Source organism: Scleropages formosus, chromosome 15 (assembly GCF_900964775.1).
Source record: "Scleropages formosus chromosome 15, fSclFor1.1, whole genome shotgun sequence".
Taxonomy (NCBI): Eukaryota; Metazoa; Chordata; class Actinopteri; order Osteoglossiformes; family Osteoglossidae; genus Scleropages; species Scleropages formosus.
Genome location: NC_041820.1, coordinates 12,406,006 through 12,422,512, shown reverse-complemented (window position 1 = coordinate 12,422,512; position 16,507 = coordinate 12,406,006). Strand labels below are relative to the sequence as shown.

General features: G+C 47.6%; 1 protein-coding gene across 5 annotated transcripts in view; it reads left to right on the top strand.

Moving 5' to 3' along the window:
* Positions 1-16,507, top strand: part of fut8a (fucosyltransferase 8a (alpha (1,6) fucosyltransferase)) — a 59,729-nt gene that overhangs the window by 6,812 nt on the left and 36,410 nt on the right. For 2 of the 5 annotated variants that reach the window (XM_018732584.2, XM_018732554.2), the window contains exon 2: positions 9,948-9,991. The exons of 2 other annotated variants lie outside the window; for them this stretch is intronic. The gene's annotated coding sequence lies outside the window, so the exon portion shown is untranslated. Of the gene's footprint in view, positions 1-9,570; positions 9,633-9,947; positions 9,992-16,507 lie in introns of all 5 variants that reach the window. One more of the 5 variants, XM_018732574.2, reaches the window with a different exon arrangement.

Here is a 16,507-nt window from a genome sequence, read left to right as displayed (position 1 = left end):
GAGGAGAAGAGCAGATGTACCAAAAGGGTATTCCAGACTGAAATGTTGGCCAAACAGACCAATTGTTACATATTTATCTGTTTTGATTTTATGCCTTCCATAAGTGGGGCACGCATCAATGCCCAGAAGGGAAATGCAAGCCAGGGTGGTTCATATTTAGCTCACAAGTTTCTTTTTGATGTAAAGCTATCACATTTTGAGGTGAGGGGGGCACGGTGGCACAGTGGGTTGGACCGGGTCCTGCTCGCCAGTGAGTCTGCGGTTCGAGTCCCACTTGGGGTGCCTTGCGACGGACTGGCGTCCCGTCCTAGGTGTGTGCCCTCACGCCCCGTGTTGCCGGGTTAGGCTCCGGCTCCCCGCGACCCCGTATGGGACAGGCGGTTCAGATGATGACATTTTGAGGTTATATGACTTGGAGCTCTTGAACATATTGGGGGATGGACCGTTTTGTCTAATCTAGACTTTTCATCGAAGGCCTGGGTTCAAAACCTGGGCCACAGCAATATCAATAAGCCCTGGTGTTCCCTGGAAATGACCAGATGCATTCACAACATATATTGACTTATGTGAGACGACAAGGTGGTAATAGCCTGGTTCTCTCCAAAAAAAATGATCATTGCATCGGAATGCAGGACACTGCTTCTCTAATAGCTCATTGCATCAATCATCCCTCTAATTTTGTTCCACTTAGAGTCCATGCAGCAACTGATAGGCTTCTAGTGATTTCTCAGTGTGGAGGAACAACAAAAAACCATTGGAAAATGTGCCACTCCCGAGCAAACAAAATGCCTTTAGAGTAGTATATGTTTTAAAGCAACTAAAGAAGACTGAAGTAGCTGAAATCATATTACTGTCAACTTCGCTGGGTGGGAAGAAGTGTGTTCCACTTGAGCTAAGGTGTATGCTCAGTTTTGTCCCAGATGAAACCCTCAGCTCAACAATAGTTCCGCTAATAATGGACCCCACTGTAAGCTCTTTGCTGTGATCATCCTTTTTCATCTTTATTTCCCCACAAACTCATGTTTTAAAAGTTAGATTCTCAACAGCCTATATCAAGGTCCACAAAGATCAAAGAAACGCCTGTTTGTGTAATGCACTGATAATTATGGATTTCTTGTTGCCTCTGTAGCCGTACATTTTTATAATAGATAGAAAAGATGTATTTTAAGGGTTTTAAGCAGTTAATGGTAATCAGGTTTTGCTCTTGAAGCAGACAGTCAATGCAGTGAAGCCCTTCATTCAGTAAAGCTGCCGTCTTGAGGACTAAGGCCAAAAAAAGCACAATTTCTAATTCATGTATAGCTCTAACTGACACGTTACCAAGACACTTATTTTAAATAAAAGAGAATGTGGATATTGTTTTTCTTGTTTGTTTTGCCTCTATGTGTTTATGTGTTGAGCCCAGTGAGGTACGCAATATGGAATGCAGAGCATAAAGCACAGTAATCCTTTGATGGCTGTGTCAATGAATTATTTAATTGTAGATATACCCTATTGTCCTCCGCCTCTGAAATAGATCCTGTATGGAATACGTAATCTAAGCCTTGTTACCAAGTAATAAAAACCTCACAAGATATTAAGACCTGTGGAAGATAAACCCGCAAGATGGATTCTCTTCTAGTCAAGATCATTTGATCAGAAGGTGGATAACTTTGCCTGAAAAATCACTATGACTGCAGCCAAAGCCTGTTATCTTTGTTTTAACAGCGCTCGGGACCCAGGAGGCTATACGCTCAAACAGCGTGAGGGAGTAGTCCTGCTCAGCAGCGAATCCTTCTTGGGACAGCGAAGTCAATTCATGTGAATGGAATGATGAGTGATGATTCAAGCACACTGACGTGAATGGTACGAGGGACGTTAGCGAGTGCCGTTATTTTCATTGGTTGAGGTTCAGGTTCCACGGCATTCGTTTGTTTCCAAGATTGATCACGGGCATGGAATCTAGCTTCTGTGATCTTGTACCATTGTGTCCACAGGGTTTTACCCCTCGAGTAAAGTACGTAAGCAGCATTGTTTGTGTGGGTGTGAAGCAGTACAATGAAAATCTCAACAGGTTTCATGTCATTTTTATTACCTGGCATATGTTTTTATGCACCGCTGCCTTGGTTGGAAGTCTGCGTCTACGGAAAATACGCTGCCCCATAAATAATGCAGTTCAGGTGGAGTGATTGCATTAACTTAGCAATGTTTCGGATCACTGTCTCATCTTCCATTGCCTTCACACGCGAAGCATACAAGCGCTTGGCTCTGGTTATGGACAGCTAATGGAAAAACGGAACAGCGGATGAGTCAAGAGCATGTAAGAAAAGGTGATAACATGGTGAGTGCTACCGCACTGCAGTGCTGTCAACTTTTTTTTTTTTTTTTGTTTGAATAAACTCAGTACCATTGCTAGTTTTGCAATGGAAAAGATGTCCTCAGGTGATACCGGTGCCTAGAGTTTGGGCCCCTGGTATAAGAGCGAAAAGAGGTGAACCGAGTAGTACAAATAGCTGGAAGAGGCATCGAATGTGCAGAACTGTTGTCTTTTCAAAAGTTCTTGCTGAAGGTTGGCTTTTGGACTTGAGGAAGAAATGCTTTTTGTCCCCCACTGGCCCCCATAGCTCTACTCTAGGGTCGGAGTATGGTGTCCTGAGAGCAGGAGCTGGAACACGGTACCGTTACTGGTCGGTGGAGGCTGGGCAGCTGCAGTAGCTCCCAGAGGGACCAACCTGCAGAGCGGAGTGCCGCAGCAGCATATGTGGCCCCCCATGCTTGGTGCCAAAGCGAAGCAGGACCCGTCTTGACAAACGGCGTCTAAGACTAATAAAACAAGTGTCTGTCAGAGCCCACTAATACGCGTGGTAATCGGCGTGCCCCACGTCAGAGAGAGCGACGGGCGGAGAACAGCTTGGAAGCGTCTGCGAAGACTAGACGTCCGATTGTGGCCGGCAGAGATTTGTATGGCCCGGTTACTGCGGTCAAATTATTCCGGAAAAGCCGAGGGAATGCTTACAAAAACGAACGCCAGAAGAGGAAAATGGAATTTCAGGGTCCCTTAATGGCAGGGAGGCGCTGCCAGTCACTCCTTGCGGGAGACTGTCTTCCATGCGGCAGGAATGCCAGAGCATTACTGGCAGGCAGTGGAAGCACAGCTGATAACACAAAAGAAGGGCACTCCCCAGGGGTCACGCAGTTAATTCTCACTAATGCCGTATGGCTGCGTGCGGCACGGTATATCGAGAACCGCAGCCCTCAACAGGATGGCCTTAAGTGAGTTTGCAAAGTATATGGACTACTAGGTCTGTACATTTCCGCAGCTGACTGCTACAGGGGGAACCTGTTGCTTTGTAAATTATGTAAATGGTGAATGTCGTCCTCTTCAAGGAATAAGTAGCAAGTTATGTCTGGAAAAAAGCCCAGCTCTTTAAGGTGTAGTTTTTTTTTTAACAGCTGTTCCATTGCATTTACGTTTAGATTCATTCATTTAGCAGGCGCTTTTGTCCAAAGCGACGTACATCTCAGCAAAAATATGGTCAGGTTGTTTGTATTTTTTAATTGTTTATATTTTGGACTGATTTTCTTTGTAAATCGAGTACTTTAAACGTGTACAACAATAAAACCCTTAGAAGGTTTTTTACTGGGCCCCCTTTCAGGCCGTACCATAACTATCCTTGTGCCCTGTATTTTCAGGATAGGGTCTAGGCCACCCCGACCCTGACTTGAACAAGCGGTTAACAAAAGTGAGTGAGTGTTAAATTAGCATAATAAAAAGACAAATACCAAAGTCCAAAGAGAAGGGTTTATTTAGTACCCCAGTGCACTCAGTCCCCAGCTGTTCTCCATGTTTTTGGTCGGTCTTTGTGCAAGCTCAGTGTAAGCCTTGTGGTAGACGCTTAGAGTGAGAGGGGAAGAGCAAATTTACTCTCAATCAAGTGTTTTGGTCTGGTCTGTCCAGTCAGGTTATATGTACATGGAGAGGTTAGGCTGCTTCCTGGAGATAGGATTGGGGTTTAAGGGAAGGAAAGGCAAAGTACTTTAGCTTTTAGGCAACAAACGTCAGCCTAGACTGCCTGATCAGAGGCCAGACAGGAATGGGTACAGCTTCACCACTCAACCATGGAAAGCCCAAGATGGCAGATGGAGATTAGACCAGTGGGTGTCAACTTTGAGGGGTTTTGGGCTAGCAGAGGCGCAGTGTGACTTTCCGAGGCCACATCCATCTCCGGTACAATTCGCAGTCAGCAAAATCATCTTGGCAAACGCTATCCTTTTAAATGAAAGAAGTATTGCCTGAAAATCAATGATTCCTTCCAGTCGATGGGTTGAGCCTTTGCCCAGAAGCCAATGAATGCCATCTGTCACTCGGAGTCTCCGCCCCCCCCCAGGAGGCAGCACATGCCCATCGCCACGCTGAGTAGGCTTTTCACCAGAGCATCCATTAGTTACCTCCTCCTCTCGCTGCCTCGTTTCCTTTCGGGGGCCTGAAACAAAATGTACGACATTGGGGTTGAAGGCTGGTGGCGTGAGATGGAGGGCCCGATTTGGGAGGGTAATGGTCTTCAGTAACGGATTACAGGAAGGTCCGTCGAAAGTCAGACCCTGGGAATATTTGTACAGCTGCAAGACGTGCCATGCAGTAATTAATTTATTCAGCAATTAATTTTTCCCTCTAATCAAGTGATCAAACATCAATATTGAGATCATGACTGAAGGAGAGGTGACGCGAACCATCTCAAACAAGGACAGGTTACACTGTGTCTGAGCAGCAGGTAGCACTGGTGCCTCTCAGCTCAGATCTGGGGGTGAATCCAGCTTAGATTGTGTGGAGTTTGCCTGTTCTTCCCCATATTTTTGTCCAAAGACATATGTTTAACTCTGCGTTTGCTTGGGTTTCATCCCACGGTCCAATGACGTGTGAGGAAGGCGGTGGTAAACCACTTCTGTACTCGCAATTACCACGAAATCCACAAGCTGTTGCCATGCATTGGCTTCGACCTGGCGGTATTTACCCTACCTACCCTTCTACCCTGCTGAGAAGTTTTCATGATTATATGCTGACAAACATTGCCTGCAGTATTGCTCAATAAAATCCCTTTTCCCGTCTCGCCTTGATTAATGTTTACTTTGTCGAAGAAAGGGCAAAAAGAAATCTTTTGTCTACTTTTGGAGTGATACACATAAAAATGCACACCTGCATGCAGGGAGACACAGTGTATATCTGATAAGATGTTTACTATGTGAGCCGAGTGTGAAATGTGGTACGGCGGCCTCTGTCTGCGTCGGGCTGGTGACAGACTGTGATTGACCATCCAGATGGCCACAATTCCAAGGTGTGAGACTCTCAGCAGCTTGTTCTTTCTGCTGAGCATTTTCGGCCTGTCGGTCTCCATTTATTCCGCCGTCTCGCTCCGTCTCTCTCCGTTTCTCTCCGTCTCTCTCGTCTCCATCCGTTCGGTTCGGCTCAATTTCAAGACGCCTCACTGGTACCTTCAAGTGTTATCAAAGCAGGTGGAAGATACACGTCTACCGAAGTACTGTTGGTACCTTCACACCAGCGTAGGCAGAATCAAGACTCATTTTCTGCACTCTGGACTCTGATTGTATGTAATGTTTGTGACAGCATCCATCTCTTAGCGGGGCTAGTTCTGCCTTTTTACGGTACGGAGATGATATACTGTTCCATTAATCTTCCGGAGGGGTTTTTTTTAGCCGAGTTAAAATGAGGGTTTGGACAGTTGAACTGGCTGTTTTGCTTTGTTATGAACAGCAGATGTGTGTGTTTGTGCTGGTAATGACCTTCCAGTAGATCTACCAAGAGTGATACAGAGCATTTTACGTCATTTAAACCCAGCTGATGTGTCTCCTGCTGTTTATTGCAGTGCGGTGTTTGTCAGGCGAGATCAGCGGAGAAGGTCCGCCGGAGAAGGTCCGCTGGAGAAGGTCCAATGGAATTTCCAGTAGACTGCCAAGCTGTGGCCTCCAATTTTCCGGACGGTCCTTTGCAAGGAAGGGATGCTTCGCGAGCGTGTTCTTTCGGTGCAGTTACTGGGCTCAGCCACGGGGTTAAATGTCTCAGCCTCTAATGAGCGCTTAACTATTCCAGCGCGCTCGTACGTCACGTTTTGTGTTCCTCGTCTGTAAAAAGTGAGGCAGAGGCAACGCGCCGATAATGGCACTTACTAGTGGAAGTGGAACCTTTTTAGCCAGGAGACCACTCTTTTGCACGAAATAAACAAGAAGTGCACAATTAAACGAATCTCGATGCAAATTTTGTGCTGAGCGAGGTCACTGCGCTGCCTGCACAGCGCTTGCATTTTCCTGTGATAACAAATAGAGCCACAAGAATTGTAATTTGCATTTGTGAAATGGGGGGGGATAAGTTCAAAATAGGGAGTGAACTTTGAGATGACCTTGGATTTTTTGCGTTTTCCTTTTGTGCCGCGATTTGATTTAATTCGGCTGTGTCGGGTTAGCAGTTGACTTGCTGCTGTGGTTTGTTTTTCACTCAGCTGACTTCCAGCTGGCTCATGGCTGCAGACTCCTCTCAGGATATGGATTATGGGTTCAAAATGTCATAAGCAGTAAAGTGAAATGATGCTTCTGGTGAAACTGCTGTATGCAGGAGTTTGGCTCTTTTTGTTGGAGCACATTTTCATTTATGGAAAGTTCACTGTGTGGTGTACTGCCTTTCTGTGAACTTGTGTAGCCCTGAAAAACAGCGTCATCTCATGCCAATTCATTTCTTGTCGATTTCCTTAAATTTCAGGGGTTAAGTTTACTTTTGGAAATGTGGCTGTCCTTTACGAGGCGCAAAAACACGGCCATCAAGAGAAAACAGAGATGCATTAAATATGGTCATTGTTATTGCTAATATTAATTTATGGGACACCTTGGTCAAAGAGCACTTACTGTATTAAGTTTGTATACTAAGATAATCCAGCCACTCATCCGGTCATGCAGTCTCTCTCTCTCTCACACACACACACACACACACACACATTCCCACACTGGCAGCTTTAAATTCCTCAGTTCACTGGGAACACGTGTACCATGCCGTAAGACTGTACACCTGCTTATGTGTAATTACATGTCAGTACGCAGTATACAGAACATATTCGGATTGTATGGAATATCACCAAACACTCACAAGGCCTGCACCTCCGTACCATCCTGGTAACCATGCCACCCTAACACATATACCTAGTTACTATGAACACTTAGCTGCCACGGCTCCCCAGTTTAGACCCTTGTTTGATAGAGAAGGTCCAAAATTGTCCTCTTCCCCTTCACCCTGACACTCAGGTTAAAACATTGGATGTGGAAGGCCTGAGTCAGTGTCCTCACATGTCTGTGGACTGCGGGAGGAAACCAGAGCACGAGGAGGAAACCCACACTGACACGGAGAGAACACATCGGGCGCACAGGATGAGCCGTATTGAAACCCACGCCCAATCCCTCAGCCCAGGAGCTGCGAGGCACCAGTGCTACCCGCTGCATCACCAGGGTTGTTGAAAGCGTGAGCTGTTTTACGACTTCCAGTGGTAGAAGAAGACAGATGCTGTGAAAGTGCCTTGGGTTGAGGTCCATTAACTCGAGAGGCACGGAATACAGAAGAAGTTGCAGTTTCAGTGCGAGGGATGGAGGAGGTGATAGGATGCTGGGGAAACACCCTCTCCCCCCCCCAGCATTTTTTTTTTTTTTTTTTTTTTAAAAAAAGAACATGAACTCAATTTGCAGGGCTCCTTCAACACTCATCCTGAAGTGTTGGCGTTTTTAAAAAGTAAGTGCAGCTTAGTCACAATTAATTAATGGGAGCTGCGGAGGCTGAATGCTAAACAGGTAATTGCTCTCCAAAATGCCGCCGTGCTCAGCTAGAAGGAGCCTCGCCATAGTTGCTGTGCACGGGGACCCCGGGGAAATGTAACACACACTCTGCGTCTGTGTGTCTTAGTGCGTCGCACTTGTGCGTGCTTACAGTATACGCATGGCTTCATTGACAGAAGCCTTGGCAATCGGTTATTGCAGTAAGAGATGCGATCGCAGCGTCGGCACATTCCCAGGTGGCGGCAGAGTTTGCATGGCTACGGGCGGACAGGGGGCTGGGGAGGGGGGGGGGATTGGATTGGGGATTGTTCTCTGATGAGAACTTTGAAAGAGATTTTGTGCCTAAAAAAGAGAACCGTGATGCTGCGCAAAGCATTGCGGTAAACCACATTCAAATTACTGGGGACTTTCTCAGTCCCCCCCTGCAGCTTCTTTCACACCATCTGCATTTGGTGCTGGAGAAGACGGAAAATTTCGTTTCACTTCCACCAGTCAGAAGGTATGCGACACACACGTCGTGTGTGGAAGTTTCGTTTTCTACTTTGAACATTAGTTTTCCCAGAACTTTTATTAAGGATTCAACTCGCTGAAGGTTTTGGAGGTGTGTGCTTTATACGGTTGGAAAGAAGAATGCTCTTTTGTGGTGTTTGCATTTCAGTCTACGAAGCATTTTTTTTTCTTCTTTTTTTTTTTTTTTTAGCCACATCCCTTTTCTTTGAATTTATTTCCTCATGAGAAAAAGCACAGACTCGTTTTTGAAGGAGCGTTTCCTGAACACGGGTTTAGGGCTCAGAGCCGTGCGTCGACGCGCAGTACCTCGCCCTTGTGGAACACCAGGGCGCACGCTGTCGTCAACCTGAACGTATCTGCAGTGTTGGGCAAGCCGGAGGTGTTCTTTGGGTACAGAGACACGAACATCACACAGATTATAGCTACTGATGGATGACTCGCGTCTTCCGCTTTCAGGAGGTTCCTGCAGAAGGATTCCGAAGCCGTACCTCCAGCTCACCCACGTACATATGCTTTGCCGGCCACCCTCGGCCCTATGTGGTACAGTCGAGTGGTACCTCTGCCTGGATGACCAGTGAGATTCATCACCTTCTTTCCAGTACACACATACACATTGTCTGAAACGGCTTGTCCTGAGTGGGGTCGCGGTGAACCGGAGCCTAACCCGACAACACGGGGCGCAAGGCTGGAGGGGGAGGGGACACACCCGGGACGGGACGCCAGTCCGTCGCAAGGCACCCCAAGCGGGACTCGAACCCCAGACCCACAAGAGAGCAGGCACAGGCCAAACCCACTGCGCCACCGCACCCCCCCCTTCTTTCCAGTACCAAACATTAAATACCTGGTTTTGCCCATGTGTCCTCTGCACTTGCATGATGTTGTGTAAAATGAAACGCTGCATCGTAGCAATGTTTGCTATTTGGTGCCGATTTTGCATATTTGGAGCTCTCTGGCATTATCCTGTCTGATACAGAGAATTAGGAACAAGGAAATCATTGTCACAGCCCGATGTAAGTGACTCACTGCCGTATCACGGTCCATGATGTTAGGTCGTGTTTTTTTTTTTTATTTGTAAAGTGCGTGACGCAGTGCCCTGCTGAGATTTTGAAAACTTCTCTATGGAAGGTTCAAGTGTTATTGAAATCTTATTGTTATGTATCATCTCAGCGTTGTGCTAATGGATATTAAAGGAGTTTTCTAATCGAGCGCGAGAGATAATGTTGTTAGCATCATAAGATCGTTCTTTTTTCACAGTGCTGTCTTGGCGTATGAGAAGAATTGAGGTTTGCTGAGGCCATGGGCTGCTGGTACACCTGGTCAGTGTTTAATAACCTATAGCAACGGTGGCATCATTTTTTGTCCGATACCTTGTTTTCGAGTCTCTGAAGACAAGTCACCTGCACATCTACTGTGGTCCATCACTATCACCAAAACAGCAAGACACATGAGAACAGACACATCTGTCCTGAGCCTGTGAGACTACTGCACATTCAGATCACAGATGAGCTTAGATGTGTTGTGCCACATTTAGCGAAGAGGAAGTGACCCCCATCAGACTTAAAGTCTTTTTGTCTTTGCTTTAAACACAGCATTTCCACATAAGTGCTATTTTTTCTTTGGTTTTCTTGCAGAAAGACATTTTCCTGGATTCCACAGTGTCTGGCACAAAGTGAAGGTACGTGTTTACGAAAAGGCAGAAGCAGGTCCGTGGTACAGCTGGGGTTGTGGGTTGGAAGCATGATGCCTCTGGACACCAGAAGTCAGCCGAGGTCTTGAGGTTTCTATTTTTTGTCTGCTCTCGCAGATCATCTTGTAGATGAGGGCTGTTCAGTATGCGTTTGTGGGATACGTTATTTACGCTGGCCAGTCGACACCTAAAGCGGCTTTCGAAGTCACTTACCGTCACGCACTTGTTTTGACGATTCATAACAAAATGAAGAGCTGAAGCACTAAAACCAATGCACAGTGTGTCGGTTGAAGGCCATAGGTGGTCACCCCTGCTCTTGATGGTCATAGTAACCTTAAAGTTCCATTTATTTATTCAGCAGACACTTTTTCCCAAAGAGATGTACGGTAATTATTAATCACTGTTTAGCTGGTTCCTTCATTATTTTTATTGAATGCCCCTACTTTGGCTTACAAAGCATTTCTTCGAGTACCAGATTTAGATTTTGTGAAGCCCAGGATCTTTACCTTAGTTCATTTAGCAGATGCTTTTGGACAAAGTACCGTACAGTGATTATTTACCCATATTTATCTGACACCTTTATGAAGGGTGACTTAACAATGATAGATAGACTTCATTAAACCGCCTATAGTCAGTCAAACGTTTATACAGCAGAGCAAGGTTTATACATACATGCATAAACACACACATAGATACACACTACTGGCAACTCACGTGAAACACATTTTTTGACTGTGGGAGAAAAGCAGAGCACCTGGAGGAATCCCACACGAACACGGGGGAGAACATGCAGACTCCACATAAACGGAGTGGGGATCAAACCTGCATCCTGTGGCTCAGCTCAGGTGATGTGAGGCACCAGCACTGCCTGCTGTGCCCCCATGTTACCTCCTCAGTTGAGTACTTCTTCTACCTTTAGAGAGACTCTGAACAGGTTTGGTATCCCCTCAAGCAGCAGGATTGTCTACAGCTCAGCAGGAATTTAGGCTCCTTTACAGTCATCCAGAAGCGGATGGCACGTTGGGCACAGGGCAGCCTCGCAGAATACTCTCTCGCCCGTCTTTTCCACATGTGCCATCATTAGCAGTATTTCTAGTGAGTATTTGATGTGTACCAGTCTGCTGCGAAATTTGCATCATCCTGTTTGTGAAAGTTTAGGGGCCGCATTCTTTGGTGGGCTGGTTTTGACGGACAGGAGAGCAGAATGCCTGCGGACCGCGAGCCGCCTTGTCTGCCCACTGAAAACACTAGGGGGAGGAAGCACAAAGTCTGGTCACACAGGAAGCGATAAGACTCGAGGCAGACTCAAGTGCTAATTCGCACTGACGAGTTCATGAGGCTTCCATGCTCGCGAATGTGAAAAGACTTCGGCGTCTGGACTCTGAACTGGACATGTCCAAGTGCACCCCAGCGCGACAGTTCTGAGCTTTCAGCGACGCAGGTATGGATCGTGTTCAGTCTGAATAGCGCTCTGACACTGGCTATGAAACTAGGAAGAAGGACAGGCCATCATCATCACAGCCAGCCATTTGCAGAACTTACGGGAGACAGACGGCCACTCGGCCCCAGCGTAAGAACAGAGTGGCTATCGGCGCTGGGCCCCCTTCAGCAAGTTCACTGGAGCGTGACCCAGGCCATTCCTCTTTTTGACTCGACCGTATTTCCCTCTATCCCCTCTAAAGACAGCTGGGTCAGAAGGTGGTGATTTAGGACTGTAGCCATGGAGGGGATCCTGGCCCGGAGGGGACTGCGGGTTCAGACTGGTGGTGAGGGGAACCAAACTCACGTGGAATGCCAGAACGCCCAGTCTGCTCCGCATACTCGTCCAGCACCTTGCAGAATGGAACAAAAGATCTTCTGGTGGAGCTCAGCAGGCTGAGAACATTGTGGGGCTTAGCAGTCGCCAGAGAGCTTTACTAGCTGTCTGTCCTCACAGATAACACACCAGTGACAGTGCCTACAATTTACTTCCCAGATGTTCTTAACGGATGCATCATCACGGATGCTTCATCGCGTCACACGTTTCTCTTGGCGTGAGCAAATAATTTGATAGGACCTGTGAATCACTGGTAGCGCTTTGTTCCTGGGCGCACAAGTGCATTTTCATTTCCTACTATAAAATATTTTTGATTGTGTGCGCCGTGTGCTCATTGATTGTGCTCGTTGATTAATTTCTCAATCGCATTTTATCACTTCCCGCCCATGTTCTCACGCATTGACTGTAGCTGCAGTTTAAGCCGCCAGGAGAAGAGAAGCAGACGCTACTTAGTGAATCACAGGTGACTGATTTATTGTGATTCTCCAGCTTCCGACCGCCTTTAGGAGCAATTAACTTTTGTCAGAAAAATCCCGTCACATAACAGGATGGCTGTTGGCAAACAAAGTGGAACAAGCATCCTGATAAATATTTCCAACGGGCAGGATGCTTTTAAAGGAGTGTACGAGATGATGTGTCGTCGGCGATGGGTGGAGAGGGCTATAGGGAACGGTTTAGGCCTTCCGAAGCTGGGAGACTGTGCACCGTCAAGGCTGTTCCACATCATTCCCCATTCCGCATGTCCCTTCCTCCCTAGAGTTTGCGCACCACGCGTTATGTTATTCGGAAAGGCCCTGCCTCGATGCATTATCTGAAGGGGAAAGGAGAATAGACTTAAATGCTTGCATTCGTCCTCTCCCTCTACGAAACCTTCCAGTTGAAGAAATATTTCTTGACTCCCTGTCTTGTTCAGCAGAACGGGCACCATTGCACGTTGTTTAGCGTGCCGGTTACTGAGCTGTCTTTTCCAGGCCGCGCGCTGGCAGCGTGTACACGCCTACCTCCATTCCTCTGTGCGAAGGGGGGTGGGGGGGTGCACAGCATGCAGAGAAGCCTGCCAGCAACGCTTGGGGATGTTGTGGCAGAAATAAGTCTCTCGCGTCATCAGACAAAAACACCTGGAAGGTGTAAACCGGAATCAGCTAAATGCAAATAGAAAACATTGCTAAAAAAACATTTGGTAGGAGAAGCTATGAAAACGTATTCCAGCAGACAGCTTCGTTGCCATTTGTTCCGAAAATGCGAAAGTTTAATGGTTAGTGCTATTTGATTTTTGGAGAGTTTGAAAAATTATAGCATTTTTTTTTTTTTATTTAAAAGTGTGTGGAAGTACGGTCCAACTTGTTTTCGAGATCGTGTAAATTACAGTAAACAGTTTGAGTCTCACACCGGTTTAGTACTATAGTGAAACAAGGTCAGATGTTACGTTGTGGTTATGATCTGCCTTGGTCAAAACATGTTGACAGACGCTGGTTTAACGCACCTTCTACAGAAACGGTGCTGTAGTTAACGATAAATGTGGCTTTGTACGGTGTAATAGAAACGTACAGTGTAGATATTCCTCATTACAACTTGTTCTGAAATATTCTCATTTTAAACCATAGCATAGTCATAAAAAACTTTAGTCCCAGCATTTTTTTTTCTTTTTTTTTTTTTTTTAAAACTTCAATTTGGATTCATGAAAACATTTTATCTTAATCCTCTAGATGTAGCTCGAAAGTCAAAAATCTGCAAGTGAAAAATAAATATGAGCAATAAATATATAATAAAGTGGATTTACTGTGGTGGAGACAGAGTTGCTAGGCAACATTTGGAGGCTGTTTACAGCGTTCTTAAGCAAAAAGGCTGTTTGATGAAGCAATAGGCTTTGAGACACAGCTTGTCCCCGTGGCTTAGACTGATGGAGACGACCTGAAAAGAAAGCGGTCCGTTTAATTAACAGCTAATAATACAGTAAATAGGGTGAAGGCCAAATACGGGCTGACCCCCACTGTCAGTTCTTTGCATTGTACTCCTGCCTTCCCCCTCTCTTTCATTTCTCAGTTTGTGGGAATTATTCTTTCGACTGCGGTGAAGCAACCTGTGGAGGATGAAATGAAAGGCCCTCAGGTAGACTGTCAAGCCGCACGTGTGCATATGGGGCATGGGGTAGTCTGTTGGAGGGAGGTCAGGGGATCATTCCTCATTAGCACTGACAGATGTGTTCTTTCAGAGGCAAACGGCAGTCCGCGCTCTGTGAGCTGCAGGCCGTCATGCCGTGTGAAATTGTCGCCGATTTGCTGTAGGCACAGCGAGGTGAAGTTGGGGTGAGTCACACCATAGCCTAGAGCCCGAGGGTTCAAAGGTAGCAATAATACAACGCTGGAGATGAAACATTGACTCGCTAGAAAGATTACCCCCCCCGCATGTACACCCCACTGCCCATGAACATAATGGATTGAATATAACAAGTAATGAAGCTTGTTAGGCTCGTTGCATAGCAACATGCAGAGAGTCTCTCTAAATACAGATTCAGCATGGTGGATCCTAGCAACCAGAGCAGAACTGAAAACAGGAGTTACCTGGAGACTGCACCTGGCAGAGGGGATGACGCGACCTTGGCTTGCCCCCAGACGCTGCAGCAGAGCCGCATGGTGTTTACATTCCTTGGGTCTGCCCGCCTTCCCATCACATCAGGCCGTATAAATAGCAAGGAGCTGCCCATCCATGATGATTGTGCCTCCGGAGCAGCGCCTGCGCCGAGTACTCCGGCGCGCTTCCCGACGGCCCTCTGCGCGTCGGACGCAAGAGCGACCGTCCTTTATCTCGGCTCCGGGAAAAGGAGGGAGATCGGCTCGGGAGAACGGGTTGGATCGAGCCGTACGGGTTTGCGAGGACGGTTTGAGGGGGTCATCTTGGCAGCTGGCCAGCGTGCCGTCCCTCCCAATAAGGAGCCAAGCGCTCGTACGAGCGAACCGGATGGGTGCGCGGGCAAGCGCCGCCGCCTGGAAGTTAGCTCGATTGGAACGGACAGACACGATGGTAATGTTTCTCTCTGTTCGGCAAGACGTTGCCAGAGGACTCGGAAAGCTCAGGCCCGGCACACGCCACACAGAACAACGGAGAACAGAAATGGCAGATAAAAAAAGGGGGGGCCGAATAGAGGAACGATCTCATGAATGTTTTATCTGCCCCATCTCCTAAACTGCTCCGGCGAACGTGGCTTTACCTTTTTAGTTTCGGATAATGCTCTTCCTCCTCCTCCCAGTCCCTAACGCTGCTCGCCTGCATCTTTTTATTTATTTATTTATTTTTTTCTCCCTTCTGCTCTCGCTTTTGATGTACAATCCACAGAGATTAGCGTTCCCCGTGTGGTGCAGCCCCCATGCTGTCATCGCCGGTGCTTATTACACGCGCAGAAAACAGTGCTATCAATAATTCATAACAAAAATTCCACACACAACAATCGACGGAGTATTACTAAACAGCGGCGAAGTGAGCGTGCGGTTTGTTGGCGTGCGCTCGGGGCCTGGCGAGCAGGTCGCAGCTTCTAGGGCCCGCGGGCCTGGAGTCTGGGCCTGGAGTCGCTGCCTCTGCAGAGAGGCTAATCGCAGGTCCTCGCTGGTTTTTCCCGTCTCGGAGACATGTTACAAAGAGGGAACCCTACCACGTTTTAGCATGAATTCCCCACAAAAAAAAAAGGTTGGTTACGAAGGGCTTGTGAAGCGTTTGGAAATGCGGCGTTTTACCGGCGTTCGAACAGCGTTTGCGATTAGCGCTTGGGAAGAAGCGTTTTGCGGAGGGGTTGTACGGAATCACTTAGAACGCGACGCCTGCATTATTGTCGATCGGCTCGTCGGGGGGTGGGGGGTGATGCCGCGCTTAAAAAACAGCGCTCTCTCGCAGCGCTAGCAAGCTGGAAATGGCTAGCTAACCCTTAGCGATCGCTAACTGTTCCGTAGCGTTAGCCAGCGCGCGCGTTTGTGAAAGGTTCATAGTGAGTTGCTAACTGATCCAGTTCTACTGGAAAATTAAGGAACCTCGATTTCAGACTAGGTCATATCTCAGATTACGTGCAGGAGTAATAATTGAAGTTATAACTGTACGTTACGTATTCATCAGAGGACGACGGTTATTCGAAACGCTTTCCTTGTTCAGTAGCTTGTGACAGATGTTCCTTTATTGCCCTGTTTAGCGGCTGTTTACATGATAATTTAGTTTGACGACGTTTTTGTTTTGTTACGGTCTGCGCAACTTCGGAAAATAGTTATAAGGACTGGTTGGGGATGCATCTTATGTTTTCCCCCCCAGTGAAAGAGACATCGCAGGGATCAGGCTCGTAACAACGAGCGAAATCGCGTGGCCCCTGCCGGCACCGTCTCGCGCGGCTTAATGACATCGACGGCCGACTTCCTGCGGGTCTCCTGCCAAGGATTCGAGCGCCACCTCGACGCCGGCGCTCGCTTCCCGGGCGACAGCGTGGGATTTCCGCAGACAAAATGCGGACCGTGAACCTTCCTGTCTCCGTGGGCTCGACGCTGGCTCCGAGCCGCGACCTTGGCGCCGAGACGTTACCGCGGCTCACCCGGCACACGCGTGCAGGCACGGCTGGCGGAATGACTCTCTCGCCCGTTTCCTCCAGGCGCTGGGCTGCCCCGGGGGTTCGGGGGGTGGGTGATGGCTGATGGGGGGGGGGGGGGGGTGGAGGA